This window comes from Podarcis liolepis, assembly GCF_965112155.1.
Source record: "Podarcis liolepis genome assembly, chromosome: 18".
Lineage (NCBI taxonomy): Eukaryota > Metazoa > Chordata > Lepidosauria > Squamata > Lacertidae > Podarcis > Podarcis liolepis.
In genome coordinates, this window is record NC_139572.1 from 4,059,291 (window position 1) to 4,076,847 (window position 17,557).

The window sequence follows — 17,557 nt, forward strand, 5'->3', positions numbered from 1 at the left end:
AAGCATGAGTCACTGAGAAGTCTTGATTGTGTCCTTTCTATCAATCTCCAGGTTGCATCTACAGGGACAATTCAGGCCCATTTAAAAGCATGGCCGGAGCGGGCGGGTGCGAATTGCGACTTTTGCACGGCAGGCGGAAAGGAAAGGAAAATAAAAAGAGGACGCGGTGCACAGAAACGGTTAGAAGATTCGGGACCGAGAAAATAAAATGCTTTCACATGGTGCATCGTTGAACTGTGGAACTCCTTCCGGCAGGAGTCAGGGACTGTTACCAACTTGCAAGGCTTTGAAAGAGGACTGGGCACATTCAAAGAGGAGCTTTCAGCAGCTACCAGCCACAATGACTATCCTTTGCCTCCACAGTCCCATGTGCCAGGAAGTTCCATGGACTACTGCAATGCGCCCTATGTGGGGCTACCTTTGAAGGTGACCCAGAAACTACAACTAATCCAGAATGCGGCAGCTAGACTGGGGACTGGGAGCGGCCACCGAGACCATATAACACTGGTCTTGAAAGATCGGCTTGGTCTTTATTGAAGATGGTCGCGACAGGACTCCCACCTGCCACAGGGTGGAACAAGATGGAAGCCCAGAACAAAAGAAGACCCCAACTTTTATTAGTTACTAATCCCCCAAGCTACACCCCTAGAACTACATCACAACTACATCATGACTACACCATTGACACATCACAAAAAGGAGGGGTTGAGGAGGAGTTGTGGAGGTAACCTGAGTATCTTGTCACCTGGCTGGTTCCTCCTTTCCCCCTCCTCATGAGTCATTTCCCCCAGAGGGAAGATCTGATGATTGTCCTTTGTTCCAGTCCGTGTTGAATCCACTCCCATGTGCAAGTCCTTTGTGACCTTGATGGTCTTCTGTCTGGGACCATCAAGGTTGTCATGCCAACTGGGTAGGGCTCCTGAGTAGGTGTTGGTATGCTTAAGGGATGATGGCCGTCCTGTATCAAACTGTCCCCCTTTGATAGTCCTTCCTTCATGGAACAAAATAAAAGTGTTGTTGTTGTTGAGTCATTTAGTCGTGTCCGACTCTTTGTGACCCCATGGACCAGAGCATGCCAGGCACTCCTGTCTTCCACTGCCTCCTGCAGTTTGGTCAAACTCAAGCTGGTATCTTCGAGAACACTGTCCCACCATCTCATCCTCTGCCGTCCCCTTCTCCTTGTGCCCTCCATCTTTCCCAACATCAGGGTCTTTTCCAGGGAGTCTTCTCTTCTCATGAGGTGGCCAAAGTCTTGGAGCCTCAGCTTCAGGATCTGTCCTTCCAGTGAGCACTCAAGGCTGATTTCCTTCCAAATGGAAAGGTTTGATCTTCTTGCAGTCCATGGGACTCTCAAGAGTCTCCTCCAGCACCAGAATTCAAGAGCATCAATTCTTCAGCGATCAGCCTTCTTTATGGTCCAGCTCTCACTGGAACAGGCAAGCCACTCCAGTATCCCTGCCAAGAAAACTCCATGGACAAAGACAACGAAATAAAAGTGGACCGGTGTAAATCCGATGTACAGTTGATTTACTATGAATTGATAACAGAAACGTCGCCTATGTCGTGTGTGAGTGCGTGTCGTGTTTGTACAAACTGAATGATTGGGGGGGGGCATCCTGCAACAGTTATGATCCAGTAGAGCAGCCCTGAACCCTCGGAAGGTCTCTCCTCCCTCTCCTGCAAGGGCAGGAAGCAGTTACCAGCCCCACCATCAGGAGGCGCTGCTGGGCTAAACACTGGAGACGGAATTAACCCTCATCTCACTCTGTTCCCGGCCTTTGCAACAATTGCGCAGGGCGGAAGGAGATGCCCCCAGCTGCTGACCTTTGTAAAATTTCCATTAATTGCGCCCTCCTCTCCCTCTCGCAACCTCTGCCGACCCCCGACCCACACGCAGTCGCGCGGCGTCCGCTAATTATCCCGTCTCAGCCGATCACCAGCCAAATAGCATTGCAGTTAATTGGGTGCTGCAAAGGCGCTTTGCAGGGTAATTAAAACTGAACTGATGGGGGGAGGGTTTGATGAAAGCCTCTAGCAATTTGGGGGGAGCAAAAAATAAAATAAAAATCAAAGTTATCAAAAAAATAATAATAATGAGAAGGCCAAGAAGTTAAATTCAGAAGGTTGGAAGGTTATCCTCAATACAAATCTCCATACAGTGGTACCTCGGGTTAAGTACTTAATTCGTTCCGGAGGTCCGTACTTAACCTGAAACTGTTCTTAACCTGAAGCACCACTTTAGCTAATGGGGCCTCCTGCTGCTGCTGTGCTGCCGGAGCACGATTTCTGTTCTCATCCTGAAGGAAAGTTCTTAACCTGAAGCACTATTTCTGGGTTAGCGGAGTCTGTAACCTGAAGCGTATGTAACCCGAGGTACGACTGTATATGAAGGTTGGAGTGGGGGGGGGCCTGACCCTGCCCCCAGTCGGCCCTTTCCCTGTAACTGAATGACCACTAAACAACAGTGAATTCTGCCCCAGGAGACCCCAGATTCTAACAGGCTCTGCCCATTGTAGCCCTCCCATCTTTCAATGAGTCCAGGCAACAACAACAACAACAACAACAATAACAACAACAACAACAACAACAATAATAATAATAATAATAATAATAATAATAATTTATTACTTATACCCCACCCATCTGGCTGGGCCTCCCCAGCCACTCTGGGCAGCTCCCAACAGAATATTTAAAAAATAAAATAAAACATCAAACATTAAAAACTTCCCTAAACCGGGCTGCCTTCAGATGTCTTCTAAAAGTCAGACAGTTGATTATTTCCTTGACATCTTACGGGAGGGCATTCCATAGGGCGGGTGCCACCACTAAGAAGGCCTTCTGCCTGGTTCCCTGTAACCTCGCTTCTCACAGGGAGGGAATCGCCAGAAGGCCCTCGGAGCTGGACCTCAGTGTCCGGGTAGAACGATGGGGGTGGAGACGCTCCTTTAGGTATACTGGGCCTTTGAGGCCGTTTAGGGCTTTCAAGGTCAGCACCGACACTTTGAATTGTGCTCGGAAACGTACTGGGAGCCAATGTAGGTCTTTCAAGTCCGGTGTTATGTGGTCTTGGCGGCCGCTTCCAGTCACCAGTCTAGCTGCCGCATTCTGGATTAGTTGTAGTTTCCGGGTCACCTTCAAAGGCAGCCCCACGTAGAGCACATGGCAGTAGTCCAAGTGGGAGATAACTAGAGCATGCACCATGCTGGTGAGACAGTCTGCGGGCAGGGAGGGTCTCATCCTGCGTACCAGATGGAGCTGCCCTGGACACAGAACTGACCTGTGCCTCCATGGACAGCTGTGGGTCCAAAATGACTCCCAGGCTGCGCACCTGGTCTCAGTGGCCACTCCCGGTCACCTGTCTAGCTGCTGCATTCTGGATTTGCTGTAATTTCCGGGTCACCTTCAAAGGTAGCCCCAACTTCATCGTTGACCACCAGCTTAGCTGCAGGAGTTGCATAAAACGAGGCTTACAGAAGATGTCTTCCAATTGCCTTTGGGACTCCACTCCGGATTTGTATAGTCTTTACTCCTGAGCCAGTGTGGTGTAGTGGTTAAGAGCGTTAGTCTCATAATCTGGTGAACCCGGTTCGCTTCCCTGCTCCTCCACCTGCAGCTGCTGGGTGACCTTGGGCCAGTCACACTTCTCTGAAGTCTCTCAGCCCCACTCACCTCACAGAGTGTTTGTTGTGGGGGAGGAAGGGAAAGGAGAATGTGAGCCGCTTTGAGACTCCTTAGGGTAGTGATAAAGTGGGATATCAAATCCAAACTCTTCTTCTCTTCTTCTGAGGACATCCCGCAAGACAGTGGAGGTTTAGGATCTCTCCATATTCCATCAGGCTGCCTCTGCAGGAGAGACTGAGCCGCTAATGGGTCAGAGATACAATGGGAGCTTCAAATCCCCATTGGATCCAAGCCATTATCAGGAGAAACTGGCCACTCTCCAGGCACCCGGCTTGAATCACCAGTTGACCTCCCTTTCTGCATTCCCGGCAAGATCCAGGCAAGGTCGCGATCGGCAATCCTCCTCATGCGTGAGGAGAACACACCACTCTTTCCTGCCCCCAGGGGCAGGGGAAAGAGATAGACAGAAACGTATTTACATGCCTTTATTTCTGTCTTTGCAGCGTTACAGAGAAACACGTCTGCTCTCTTCAAACTCCAACAGCAGAGAGACAAACTCCTCCCATACTTCCTGTACAGCTCATATTACACTGTGAGCTGATTCTGGTGCTTCGCACTGTGAAAAGACTGTCCCTTTGTTCCCCACGGAACAGTACCCAACATTCCCATTATGTTTTGCTTCCAAGCTAGCAGCAGCTCGCGGCCGCATTTCTTCTTTTCCGTAACAATCTCCTCGTTTTTAATTTTCCCCTGGCCTCCAGCCATGGCCCAAACCTTTACGCCCTGCACAGAGGCCAACCAGAGACTATTGAGAAGCAAAGCAGCTAGTAAGCCTGATCTTTATTAAACCGTTGCAACAGGGTCCTCGCTCACCCCACGCAGGACGGAGGAGAGGAACCCAGAACACTGGTGCGCAAGCCCTTTTGAAATTGCCCGCCCTGTAGCCCAAGACCACCCCCTAAAACATCACACATACATCACAGAAGGAGGCGGTCTGCGGCAGAAATCCTGTCTGCCAGGATACCTGATAATGGTCACTGATTGCTTTACCTGGGCAGCCTGGGCATTCTTTTGTGATGGTAAATACTTTTAGTTCCTGAGTCCAGGTCACAGGCTCACCCTATTCATAAAAAATATGCCCTTAAGGCAGGATTTGTAAGCAAAAAGCAGTGGCGTAGCGTGGGGGGTGCCGGCCGCACCGGGCGCAACATCTGGGGGGGGCACGCTGGCACTCACAGCTCTCTGCCCCTACTAAAATCCACGGGTTAGGGGGCGCAAATTACTTGCCTTGCCCCGGGTGCTGACAACCCACGCTACGCCACTGGCAAAAAGACAATGGGAAAGCTTTCCCCATTTGCCTCCCTTAGTGCAGAGGAATATTTGAGGTCACTGGGAGAGTCAAATTGGCTCTCCCGTACTATTTCCGACACGTGGTTTATCTACTTACTGTTTGTATGTGTTTGACTTGTAAATTTGAGAACATTCCATTGATATATTTGAGACCTTAAAGTCTTATGACAGCGGTTTGCTGCCGAAATAGTGAGCTCCAATGCTCAATTGCAAAAATAGGTGACCCCCCTCCCTCTCCCTCCCCTCATTTTGCAGCGATGAAAAGATTCTCAGGTCTCGAGCTGCTACTCTGGGATTATTGCTATTATTCCTATAGCTCCTTTTCTTTCAGAGATGGGCTTCAGGAAATACCGAAGGCTTGCTAGGGGTTCTTTCGTTGGCACGGGTCTGAACAATCCTCCTTGCTTTCCCCAGCCCCCTAAAAAAACCCCCCGAAACGTACAAACAAACCGAGACGAGAGAGGAAACTTGGAGCTGAGCACCTGAAGTACCTGTTAACCTTTCTGTTTTGTCATCCACCTGCCTCTTTTTTTTGCCATTTGCCCGCCGGAATAGGAATACAAAGCAGAGACGCTAAGCCACACACGCAGAGAGAGAGATGATAAGAAAAGTTTCTTCCTGTTCCCAGTTCCCATGGAAACAAGTCATTTACTTCCACACTGAGAAGTTCAAACCGGCGTTTGAGGGTAAGGGTATCTTCTTCGCTTGCTGGCTTCAAAGGCCTCTTGCTCGAAATCGCCATTTGATAGCAGTGGCGGCTTCTTCGCACTTGCCTTAAAGTCATCCTGCAGCACGGGGCCCGCACTGGAATGAAAACAACCAGATCTAGATGTGCTTTGCTTCCGGCTGGCTAGTTTGCATTTATTTTTGCATTTTTATCTCACCAGCTTCCTCCAAGGAGCTGCTCCTCATTTAACAACAAAGCTGACGGATTTAATACGACAAAAATATAATCCAGAAACAATGGAAATGTTTAACGGTTATTTAAGTAGACAAAGATTAAGTGTAAGGTATTGGTTGTGTTTAAGGGACGCGGGTGGCGCTGTGGGTTAAACCACAGAGCCTAGGACTTGCCGATCAGAAGGTCGGCGGTTCGAATCCCTGCGACGGGGTGAGCTCCCGTTGCTCGGTCCCTGCTCCTGCCAACCTAGCAGTTTGAAAGCATGAAGTGCAAGTAGATAAAGAGGTACCGCTCCGGCGGGAAGGTAAACGGCGTTTCCATGCGCTGCTCTGGTTCGCCAGAAGCGGCTTAGTCCTGCTGGCCACATGACCTGGAAGCTGTACGCCGGCTCTCTCGGCCAATAAAGCGAGATGAGCGCCGCAACCCCAGAGTCGGCCACGACTGGACCTAATGGTCAGGGGTCCCTTTACCTTTACCTATTGGTTGTGTTTAGAATAGATTTATGAAAGATTTAGAAAACTTACTGATTAGAATATTTGTATGAGGCAGTCTGCAGGCAGGTAGGGTCTACTCCTGCGTACCAGATGGAGCTGATAAACATCTGCCCTGGACACAGAACTGACCTGTGCCTCCATGGACAGCTGTGAGTCCAGAATGACTCCCAGGCTGCACACCTGGTCCTTCAGGGGCACAGTGACCCCATTCAGGACCAGGGAGTCTTCCACACCTGCCCACCTCCTGTCCCCCAAAAACTGTACTTCTGTCTTGTCAGGATTCAACCTCAACCTGTTAGCCGCCATCCATCCTCCAACCGCCTCCAGACACTCACACAGGACCTTCACCTGAGAGAGATATGCATAAAAAAATACTTTGAGTTTCAAATTGTAAATATCGGTGGTGTTATAAAAAAACCCTGCTCCTTTTCCCTAATGGGGTACCCAAGAACCCGCATAGAGTCCTTAAGTCGGTTCCCTATCGGTAAGAGAAAATAACAGAGGCCAACCAGAGACTATTGAGAAGCAAAGCAGCTAGTAAGCCTGATCTTTATTAAACTGTTGCAACAGGGTCCTCACTCACCACACGCCGGAGGGAGGAGAGGAACCCAGAACAGTGATGTGCAAGCCCTTTTGAAATTGCCCACCCTGTAGCCCAAGACCACCCCCTAAAACATCACGCATACATCACAGAAGGAGGCGGTCTGCGGCAGAAAACCTGTCTGCCGGGATACCTGATAATGGTCACTGATTGCATTACCTGGGCAGCCTGGGCATTCTTTTGTGATGGTAAATACTTTTAGTTCCGGAGTCCAGGTCACAGGCTCACCCTAGTCATACACAAATACGCCTTTAATACTGGATTTGTAAGCCAAGAGACAATGGGAAGGCTTTCCCCATTTGCCTCCCTTAGTGCAGAGGAATATTTGACGTCACTGGGAGAGTCAAAACGGCTCTCCTGTACTATTTCAGACACGTGGTTTATATACTTACTGTATGTATGTGTCCGTATAGTTAAAGCTATGGTTTTCCCAGTAGTGATGTATGGAAGTGAGAGCTGGACCATAAAGAAGGCTGATCGCCGAAGAATGGATGCCTTTGAATTCTGGTGCTGGAAGAGACTCTTGAGAGTCCCATGGACTGCAAGAAGATCAAACCTCTCCATTCGGAAGGAAATCAGCCCTGAGTGTTCACGGGAAGGACAATCCTGAAGCTGAGGCTCCAATACTTTGGCCAACTCAGGAGAAGAGAAGACTCCCTGGAAAAGACCCTGATGTCGGGAAAGATGGAGGGCACAAGGAGAAGGGGACAGCGGAGGACGAGATGGTGGGACAGTGTTGTTGAAGCTGCCAGCATGAGTTTGACCAAGCTGCAGGAGGCAGTGGAAGACAGGGGTGCCTGGCGTGCTCTGGTCCAGGGGGTCACGAAGAGTTGGACACGACTAAACGACTCAACAACAACAAGTATGTATGTTACAGATAGGTAGCCGTGTTGGTCTGCCATAGTCAAAACAAAAAAATTCCTTCCAGTAGCACCTTAAAGACCAACTAAGTTAGTTCTTGGTATGAGCTTTCGTGTGCAAGAAGAAGTGTGCTTTCGTGTATCTGAAGAAGTGTGCTTGCACACGAAAGCTCATACCAAGAACTAACTTAGTTGGTCTTTAAGGTGCTACTGGAAGGAATTTTTTTGTTTTAAGTATGTATGTGTTTGACTTGTAAATTTGTGAACGTTTCATTTATATATTTGAGACCTTATTGTCTTATGACAGCGGTTTGCTGCTGAAATAGTGAGATCTAACGCTCAATTGCAAAAACAGGTGACCCCTGTCTCTCTCTCCCTCCCCCCTCGAGCCAAAGGAAATCAGGCCTGGCTCTAAAATCAAAATCTCTCTCCTTCAGGATGACAGTTAAGACTTCACAAAGAACCCATTAAGATCTCTATCAAGTGCCTTTCTCTTGCTGCTGATAGCAGTGACTCTGGGGCTTTGTGTGCTTGTGTGGTTATCAAATTTCCTCTGGGGTTGCTCCTGTCTGTGTGTGTGTGTGTAGGAGAACTAATTAGTTTTAATCCTGAAAGATGCACAGGAATGGAGCTGGCAGAAAGAGTGGACCTGTTTTTATTCCTCCTCACCTCTCGTTTAGTCGTCTCCGCCTCTTCATGACCCCCTGGACCAGAGCATGCCAGGCACTCCTGTCTTCCACTGCCTTCCGCAGTTTGATCAAACTCATGTTGGTCGCTTTGAGAACACTGTCCCACCATCTCGTCCTCTGTCCCCTTCTCCTTGTGCCCTCCATCTTTCCCAACATCAGGGTCTTTTCCAGGGAGTCTTCTCTTCTCATGAGATGGCCAAAGTACAGGAGCCTCAGCTTCAGGATCTGTCCTGGTAGTGAGCACTCAGGGCTGATTTCCTTCAGAATGGAGAGGTTGGATCTTCTTGCAGTCCATGGGACTCTCAAGAGTCTCCTCCAGCACCAGAATTCAAAAGCATCCATTCTTCAGCGATCAGCCTTCTTTAGGGTCCAGCTCTCACTTCCGTACATCACTACTGGGGAAACCAGAGCTTTTACTATACGGACCTTTGTTGGCAAGGTGATGTCTCTGCTTTTTAAGATGCTGTCTAGGTTTGTCTAGAGGAAACACGTAGGCAAGGGCAAAGGCCGCAAGACCGATCCGAGGCCCAATTCTTGCACTTGGCACAAACCATCAGGCAGCGGCTGTGCCAATATCTGCCCACCGGGTTCTCAGATCACAGGGGTTGGACTGGATGACCCTTGGGGTCCCTTCCAATTCTGTTATTCTAAACTCCCCCCACAAAAATGTATCCTTCTTCCTCCTCCTTTTACCTGCCTCTGTCAGGGATGGAGATGGATGGCAGCTATCTGATTGAGGTTGAATCCTGACAAGGCAGAAGAACTGTTTCTGGGGGACAGGAGGTGGGTGGGTGTGGAGGACTCCCTGGTCCTGAATGGGGTGACTGTGCCCCTGAAGGACCAGGTGCGCAGCCTGGGAGTCATTCTGGACTCACAGCTGTCCATGGAGGCGCAGGTCAGTTCTGTGTCCAGGGCGGCTGTCTACCAGTTCCATCTGGTACGCAGTATGAGTCCCTACCTGCCCGCAGACTGTCTGGCCAGAGTGGTGCATGCTCTGGTTATCTCCAGCTTGGACTACTGCTATGTGCTCTACGTGGGGCTGCCTTTGAAGGTGACCCGGAAACCACAACTAACCCAGAATGCGGCAACTAGACTGGGGACTGGGAGTGGCCGCTGAGACCACATAACACCGGTCCTGAAAGACCTACATTGGCTTCCAGTACACTTCCGAGCACAATTCAAAGTGTTGGTGCTGACCTTTAAACCCCTAAACGGCCTCGGTCCAGTATACCTGAAGGAGCGTCTCCATTCCCATTGCTCAGCCACTGGCGGACACTGAGGTCCAGCTCCGAGGGTCTTCTGGCGGTTCCCTCCCTGAGAGAAGCGAGGTTGCAGGGAACCAGGCAGAGGGCCTTCTTGGTGGTGGCACCCTCCCTGTGGAATGCCCTCCCATCAGATGCCAAGGAAATAAACAACTATCTGACTTTTAGAAGACGTCTGAAAGCAACCCTGTTTAGGGAAGTTTGATGTTTTATTGTGTGTTGGGAGCTGCCCAGTTTTCATGTTATTTTATTTTGTTAAAGCTACTAGAAAAAAAAAAATACTATGTTGGGAAGATCTCGCACAGGTGAAGGGAAGCCCTGGGGAGGAGGGGAGGGTTAGGTTGAATTTGGGAAATAAAATAATATATGGGAAAGCAAAGGATATAATAGATTCTTATAGAATCGTAATATATTGTAACCAGAATAGAAGTTCAAAAGGGGAAGTAAATTTTTAGTATTTTCATTATTGTAATATTATTATTTCTTATCGGTAGAAGGCAATGTTAACTTAGACTTCTTTGTTTTGCTGTCTGTATAATATTCTTAAGTCAATTTTTTTTTAAAAAAGACCAAAACTGTTTCCTCAATCAATAGTCATATCTACGAACCGAAGCCAGCAAGAAAACACACAGCGAACGGGTTTAATGTTGCGGTGCTAAATGCAAAGTTGAATACAGTGGTACCTCTGGTTACGTATTTAATTCGTTCCGGAGGTCTGTTCTTAAACTGAAACTGTTCTTAACCTGAAACTATTCTTAACCTGAAGCACCACTTTAGCTAATGGGGCCTCCTGCTGCTGCCACGCCGCCAGAGCACGATTTCTGTTCTCATCCTGAAGCAAAGTTCTTAACCCGAGGTACTATTTCTGGGTTAGCGGAGTCTGTAACCTGAAGCGTATGTAACCCGAGGTACCACTGTAGGGCCGTGCAGTTATGGCAGAGGGCGAGTCTAGCCGGCACTCCGATTTGCCACGCAGGCGAATCCACCGATTGGCTAGGAAAGATGATGTCAGAAGCTACGCAACCAGGTTGGCCATGACATCATGAACGTTCCGATGAAGCGAGCGCGAGAAGCAAGGCAAGCAAGCAAGCAAGCAGGCAAACGTCATCACAGGGAACACAGGGAAGGATAAGGAGGTTTTGGCAGTGCCCAAATTGTCTGTGGGGCAAACCGCCATTGGTTTCGTCTCGGGTCGCCCTTGTGACAGCGACATCGCTTGGAATTGCCATTTTTAGGGTGAAGTTGTGCTGCCCCCTGGCGGCCCAGCAAAGGACCTGCTATTGCACAGATCCTAGTCGGCTCTTCCAGAAGATGCGAAGACAAAAGGACTAGCTGCTTGGTTGAATAGAAGCCTCCTGGAGGAAGCAGCTCAGAGCTCAGCGGTAGAGAAAGGGTTTCTCTCTGTTTCTCATTCCGCCCCCCTTCTCCACATTTCCTCAGTAATCTGTGATTTATTTTTATATCATCTATTAAAAAAAACAACTCACTAAGATTTGTCAGTGAGAACTTCTCCTAATACACACATTTTTATATGAAATTCTCCTTAATATTAGGGATGCGGGTGGCGCTGTGGGTTAAACCACAGAGCCTAGGACTTGCCGATCAGAAGGTCGGCGGTTCGAATCCCCGCGACGGAGTGAGCTCCCATTGCTCGGTCCCAGTTCCTGCCACATCAAAGTGCAAGTAGATCAATAGGGAAGGCAAACGGTGTTTCCGTGCGCTGCTCTGGTTCGCCAGAAGCGGCTTGGTCCTGCTGGCCACATGACCCGGAAGCTGTACGCCGGCTCCCTCGGCCAGTAAAACGAGATGAGCACTGCAACCCCAGAGTCGGCCATGACTGGACCTAATGGTCAGGGGTCCCTTTACCTTTACCTCCTTAATATTTATGCATCTTATTGTCAGGGGCACTGATGAGTGTGGGGCTGGAGTCTGACTCGGGGAGAAAGGGGACTGTGGTTTGTGGGGACCAGGAGACAAGAGTCGGAGGCAGGGGGAGGTTCAGAAGACGAGGAAGAGGCAGGCCAGGCAGGTGAAGGGCCAGGGCTTTCCCAACATTTTCCTGCACCACTGCCTCCCAGAACCACGAAGGGTCTAAAAAGGGGTGAGCAAAGGCAGTTGCCATGCAGGCATAGTCTCCGGCTGCATGCGCAGAGTCTGTCGGGGAAAGGTAAGTAAACTGGTGGACCTGGAGCGTGGCCGTCTGTTGCTGCAACAGAGCGCACACCTGGAAATAGATCAAGGGGGGTAGATAAGATGACCCCTGAGGGAACCTTACAACTCCACGATTCTGCGAAAATGCACACCAGAAGTGCATCGGATGTCATATTCATGCCGCGTCATAAGCTGGTTGTGAGATGCTGCCTCCCCAGGCCATAATAATCAGCTGCAGCACAGAGCCTCCTTGGCCTAATGAATTCCCTATTGGAGATCTTTGCGCTGCCAAATCCATTATCTGAATATTCATCGTGAAGCAATGAATATTCAGAATGGCCACGGAAAGCTTTTTTTTTTTTTTTGCTCCGAAAGATAATAAGAGGGATCTCTCTCTCTCTCTTTTTGCTCCCACCCCTGATGCTAGACTTATTAGGCCTCCTCTAATGGAGACAGGATTCTACCCAAGCGCTGTTAACAACCTAAAGATTTGGCTGTGCTGCTTACATTAAAATTCAGGCACATCCAACTTCTGCTTAAAATCCTCCAAGGAAGGGGAGTCCAGCTTCTGAGGGAATCCATTACACTCTTGAGCAGCTCTCACTGTCAGGATGTTATTCCTGATTTTCAGTCGTAATTGCCTTCCTTGTAACTTGAATCCGAGCTCAGTAGCAGCACCCAGATCATTTGCAAGCATAGCTCTCTTTAAGCCGAAGTCCTAGACGTCCTAGATAGGACCTTTAGAAATGGGGAATAAAATGGCAAATGCAATTTGTTGTGAACAAGTGTAAGGTGAATTGGGTTTAAAGGTAAAGGTAAAGGGACCCCTGACCATTAGGTCCAGTCGTGACCGACTCTGGGGTTGCGGCGCTCATCTTGCTTTACTGGCTGAGGGAGCCGCGTACAGCTTCCGGGTCATGTGGCCAGCAGGACTAAGCCGCTTCTGGAGAACCAAAGCAGCGCACGGAAATGCCGTTTACCTTCCCGCCAGAGTGGTACCTATTTATCTACTAGCACTTTGAGGTGCTTTCGAACTGCTAGGTTGGCAGGAGCAGGGACCGAGCAACGGGAGCTCACCCCGTCGCGGGGATTCGAACCGCCGACCTTCTGATCAGCAAGTCCTAGGCTCTGTGGTTTAACCCACAGCACCACCCGTGTCCCTTATATTGGGTTTTAAATTGGGTTTAAAAAATAAATAAATCATGATTTCACATATATGCTCCTGGAGTGTGAACTGGCGGTGACTGAGCTGGGTTCATTGCTTGATGAAGATGTCGATTGGCTATGCAGCAAATTACATGCTGGGGATAGTTAGGGAAGGAATATTGAAAAGAAAACTGCCAATGTCATCGAGGCTGCTATAAAAATATAGGCTGTTGGCCACGTTGTGAATTCTGGGTACCATTCTGGGCACTTCAGCTCAACAGATCTGGGACAGATTTTTTAAAAAGGATTTTACTTTCATGCAACACATAGTTAAAGCTATGGAGCTTCTCCTACAAGAGGCTGCAAAGGCACCAACTTTGATGGCTCTGAAAGGAATTTAGACAAATTCATGGCATGAACGTTAATAAAGGTAAAGCGACCCCTGACTGTTAGGTCCAGTCGTGGCCGACTCTGGGGTTGCGGCGCTCATCTTGCTTTATTGGCTGAGGGAGCCGGCGTACAGCTTCCGGGTCATGTGGCCAGCAGGACTAAGCCGCTTCTGGCGAACCAGAGCAGCGCACGGAAACGCCGTTTACCTTCCCTCTGGAGTGGTACCTATTTATCTACTTGCCCTTTTATGTGATTTCGAACTGCTAGGTTGACAGGAGCAGGGACCGAGCAATGGGAGCTCACCCCGTCGCAGGGATTCAAACCACCGACTTTCTGACCGGCAAGCCCTAGGCTCTGTGGTTTAGACCACAGCGCCACCCGCATCCCTCTCACCACTGTAGTCCAAAGCTTAACCAAAGGGCAAATGAAATTATGGGCCCTGGCATCCCGGGACCCTCAAAGGAGAGTTCAAATCTCAGGAAGATCGGATGCTGGATTTCCTGTTTCCTCCGCTGCAACACCCTCCGTGCCACTTGCCATGCCAAAAGTGAATTTTCGTTCATTTCCTTCCATTGGAACAATGGGAGGGAGTTCTCATTCTTATTTGAAAGTAGGGCGAAAGGATATGAACCTCTTGGGCCGACTCTGCGGACCGCCAGTGTCCCGGTCAACCCTCGTGTTCGGAAACACCGTCTTCGAGAAAATAACGCAGACATAAAAATGTGTCATGTTATTAATTTTATTAAATGGATATCCTGCCTTTACACCCCCCACCCTGAAGGAGCCTAAGGGGGCAAGCGGCAAGCAATAAAATGATGCAGAAGTCTTTCAAACAATTCCAGTGCAGGTGAAGGGAGAGAGCTTCACTCGAATGGCTTGATGGAAGAGGAAGGTCTTTGGTAGGTGGCCAAGGAAACCAGGGCAGGTGCCACCACACGGAAGGCCCTGATTCCTACATTGTGCCCTGTAGATTATCTCCAGAGAAGGGAGTTGTCTTTCTTTGGTTTTGTTTGAGTATGCAACACAGCTGTAATATAGATAGATAGATAGATAGATAGATAGATAGATAGATAGATAGATAGATAGATAAAATAGAAATGGGGGGAGGAATGAGGGCTGTGATGTCAAAGGGCAGGGAATTCCCAAGTATGGGTACTGCCACACTCTTATTATATCATTTATAGACCTTTTTATTCCACAGATCTCAAGGCGGTGTACATGATTCCCCTCCTCACAACAACCTTGCGTGCAGGGGCCGGGCCCTGTGACCAGTAGGACTTCGCAGGACTGGGGCCTTCCTAAGTTTGTTCTGGAGAGGCAAGGTGCAGCCGCACAGGTGAGGCCGATTGGTAACACATTGCACTTGGTGGCAAGAGCCGGGAAGGGATATAAGGTCAGCATTTCCCTTCGGCTCTTTGCCACAGCAACATGTTTCCTGCCTTGCTGTGTTTGGCTTCTTGCTTCCTGATCCTCGGACCTCGGCTTCTTGACTCCTTGCTTCTTGACCCTCAGACCCTTGACTTTGTGACTCCCTGCTTTTTCACCCTCAGACCCTTGACTCCATGACTCCTTGCTTCCCAACCCTCAGACCCCTGACTTCGTGACTCCTTGCTTCTCAACCCTCGGGCCCTTGACTTTGTGACTCCTTGCTTTTCGAACCTCGGACCCTTGACTTTGTGACTCTTTGCTTCCCAAACCTCATACCCTTGACTTTGTGACTCCTTGCTTCTCAACCCTCGGACCCCTGACTTCGTGACTCCTTGCTTCTCAACCCTCGGACCCCTGACTTCGTGACTCCTTGCTTCTCAACCCTCGGACCCTTGACTTCGGGACTCCTTACTTCTCAACCCTCGGACCCTTGACTTCGTGACTCCTTGCTTCTCAAACCTCAGACCCTTGACTTCAGGACTCCTTGCTTCTCAACCCTCGGACCCTTGACTTTGTGACTCCTTGCTTCTCAACCCTCGGACCCTTGACTTCGTGACTCCATGCTTCTCAACCCTCGGACCCTTGACTTCGTGACTCTTTGCTTCTCAAACCTCAGACCCTTGACTTCGGGACTCCTTGCTTCTCAACCCTCGGACCCTTGACTTCGTGACTCCTTGCTCCTCAACCCTCGGACCCCTGACTTCGAGACTCCTTGCTTCTCAACCCTCGGACCCTTGACTTCGTGACTCTTTGCTTCTCAAACCTCAGACCCTTGACTTCGTGACTCCATGCTTCCCAACCCTCGGACCCCTGACTTCGAGACTCCTTGCTTCTCAACCCTCGGACCCTTGACTTCGTGACTCCATGCTTCCCAACCCTCGGACCCTTGACTTTGTGACTCCTTGCTTCTCAACCCTCGGACCCTTGACTTCGTGACTCCATGCTTCCCAACCCTCGGACCCCTGACTTCGAGACTCCTTGCTTCTCAACCCTCGGACCCTTGACTTTGTGACTCTCTGCTTCCCGACGCTCATACCCCTGGCTTCTGGACTCTCGTTCCTGCTCCCACCCCGCCATCTTGTCCCCGATCCTGACGTCTTCAGCCGGGACTTCGATTGCCCGTAGACTGGACCATGGCAGTTAGGCTAAGAGATGGTGACTGGCCCAAAGTCACCCAGTCAGCTTTCACGGCTCACTTCTGCCCTGGTCAGACCACACCTGGAGTCCTGTGTCTAATTCTGGACGCCACAATTTAAGGAGGACCTTGACAAGCTGGCAAGTATGCCGAGGAGGGTGACCCTGGGTCTGGTTAGGTTGTGCCGGGCAGGGAGTCCCAGTCCTAAACATCATGAGGGCACCAGGTTGGGAAAGGCTGGGCCGGACAGACCGTTTTGTCTGATCCAGCAAGGCATCCTTCTAATGTTCCCGTTGCCAGCTAGGTATTTGGTCCAAAGGGGTTTCCCTGGCAACGGAAGACGCTGTCACCATCTCCATGGCAACAGATGCTAGAATTGATGCACTCTGTTGAGCCATGGATAGACTCGGGACAGGCTAGTATCTTGAAGGGGGAAAGGGGGGGGATATGTGCCCCCCCAAGCTGCAATTCTCATAGTTCCCAAGTTTTTAACCACCCCCAAAACTCTCAGCATCCTTAGTGGTCTCGGTTTCCCCCAGTGGCTTCTCCTATCCATATCTAGAGTTGCCAGCATGGTTTAACAACCAACCCCTGGGGTTTGTATGAGAGGAACCAGGGTCTCTCAGCAACTCTCTGCACCCTTAACAAATGTTGCCCCCCCCCATGGCATCTTCAGGTGGGGCTGCAAATGTCCCCTTGCCTGAAGCCCTGGAGAGCTGCTGCCACACAGTGCAGACAGTACAGAGCTTGATGGGCCCAATGATCTCTGCCTTGGGGGGGGGAAAGGCTGATTGCTATGTCCCTGTGCAGAGTGAGGAAAGACGTGACTCTTTATTTCTCAGGGTAGGTGAATCTATTTCACATTAATCTGAAGACATCTTAAGACAGCCCTGTTCAGGGAAGTTTTTAATGTGTGACATCTTAGTGTATTTTTGGTCTTTGTGGAAGCCGCCCAGAATGGCTGGGGAAACCGAGCCAGATCGGCGGGCTACAAATAATAAATTATTATTATTATTATTATTATTATTATTATTATTATTATTATATTTAATCTGTGGAGCGGCACATGAAAATTCTATTTCTCTCTCAAAATGTATAAAATGAAAATTTGGTTTTAATCTTTTCTTCTCTCTCTCTCCCCTCTTTCTTTCTTTAGCTAAGGACTGTGTCGGATGACTATTTCAGAAGTGTGAGATCTGGTAGATAAGACATACCTTCTGATCAGCACATTTGCCCAGGAGGTAAGTATCAGGTCAGTTCACCTCCCGTTGCACAAATAATTCCTATCTATAGATTAGGCCTAATTCTCGCACTGTGGTCATGGCAGAACAGATTCACCTTTGCAAATAAAACACAGTGTGGATATTTTGGCCAGGGCTGCCCCCTAGTGGTGATGGTTGGTATCAATATTTTCAAATAATACACAGTACAGTATATAGTTTCAAATATAAATGATTAATATAAGGTTTATACCTATGACAGTTTCTAGGTAGACTTATAAAATGGCATTGGTGGGCTTGCTAGATTTG

At 49.3% G+C, this 17,557-nt stretch overlaps 2 long non-coding RNA genes across 2 annotated transcripts in view; both read right to left on the minus strand.

The window, feature by feature from the left end:
* LOC310697648 overlaps positions 1–17,557 on the minus strand; it is a 272,049-nt gene that overhangs the window by 169,330 nt on the left and 85,162 nt on the right. The gene's annotated exons all lie outside the window — the stretch shown is intronic.
* LOC310697637 lies at positions 14,191–16,349 on the minus strand. Its single transcript, XR_014521124.1, has 2 exons — positions 16,281–16,349; positions 14,191–14,492 (listed from the first exon to the last, which is right to left on the minus strand). It is a non-coding gene; the product is annotated as an uncharacterized lncRNA (long non-coding RNA).